This window comes from Dromiciops gliroides, chromosome 2 (assembly GCF_019393635.1).
Source record: "Dromiciops gliroides isolate mDroGli1 chromosome 2, mDroGli1.pri, whole genome shotgun sequence".
NCBI lineage: Eukaryota > Metazoa > Chordata > Mammalia > Microbiotheria > Microbiotheriidae > Dromiciops > Dromiciops gliroides.
The window spans coordinates 224,865,690-224,867,116 of record NC_057862.1 but is presented as its reverse complement, the minus strand read 5'-3'; positions in this window follow the sequence as shown (position 1 = coordinate 224,867,116).

Below are 1,427 nucleotides of genomic sequence, written 5' to 3'. Positions count from 1 at the left end.
TATTTTTAAATATGTAGCTTTTATGTCCTGGAAAACTTTAGAAATAAATAATGTAAATTGGAAACCTAAATGACCATCATTTCTTAATAAAGTTGACATTTGATATTTTTTTCTTTCTAGATAAGAACCAATAAATGCATCACAAATACTAATAACACAAAAATTCTGTGAATGTTAATGTTCTAAATTGTCTTTCATCAGACCATCAAACAAATTATAAAGATCAAAAAATTCTTTCACAACATTCATTTAGCATGAATTTCTTGCTTGGCAGGGTTGTTGTTTCTCAGGAGAAAGCTGGAGGATATTGGCAGTTGCTAAAAATCTACTCTATAACCCAGTATCAAATAGTACCACCTACTCCCTGGGACCGGTGACAGATAATTGCTTATTTGAGTAGCTGCTGTGTTAATCTGTCTAGTCTAAGGCATTGAATAAAACCCAAATGTCTCTATTAAAATGGCTTTTAATCATGCATTTCTATAATCTCACTAAGTGAAGTGCAGAACATTTGGAACACCTCCGGGAATTTCAGATTAGCCATTGTCTATGAATCCCAGGTTGATTTTGTTTTCAAGAAGGATTTAGCTCCGGGATAGAGTGTGGGCATGAAGGGTTTGCAAAGATATAGAATATAACATTTAAGCAAATTCTGTTCTACAACTTAACTAAGTTAAGTCTTTTTTGAGAGCATTTAGTATTAAAACTCAGGCATAGTTCTTTTAAGCCTGATTAATAGGATAGCTGTAAAAATATTGTAAACATAAGTTATCGCAGAGGAGATAAATATAGAGGTATAAAAGTCTAGCAAATAACAAGAAACAATTATACATGAAATTAATGCAGTTCATTGTTTTCTATGTAATAGGAGTACTTCATCAATCAAGAGAATCTCAGGCTATCATCTTGGAATTGATTTATTCAGTAAGATAGAGGGGATATGAATAAAGCAACTGAAAGATGATTTTCTTTTTGAATGCTTTGGACTGTTTCTTTTTTATGTAAGTATTTATTCATGAGTGGGTGGAGAGGTATTGTAATGATCAACTTCTACAAAATTGACAAGCTTGGTCACTTAATGAATATATGCTTAATAAGAAAGCTGAAATAAAGTGGCAAACTTATTTGATCCCTTGTGAAAATCATTTTTACTAGATATTTGCTAGATTTTTTCTAGATTTCCTAGATTTTCTACATTTTACTATATTTCCTAGATTTTTCTTACTTCAATCTATATACTATATAACTGAGCATTCTATAATTTTAAATTATGCATTCAGTCTTATCTATGTGATGAATCCATGATCTCATAATTGTATGTTTTCCCTCCACTAATAAATGTATGTATGTATGTATGCAGGCATATGTATTTGCATGTAGGCATGCATGTAGGCAAACATATTGTGATCTCTCCGAGACTTCTCCTC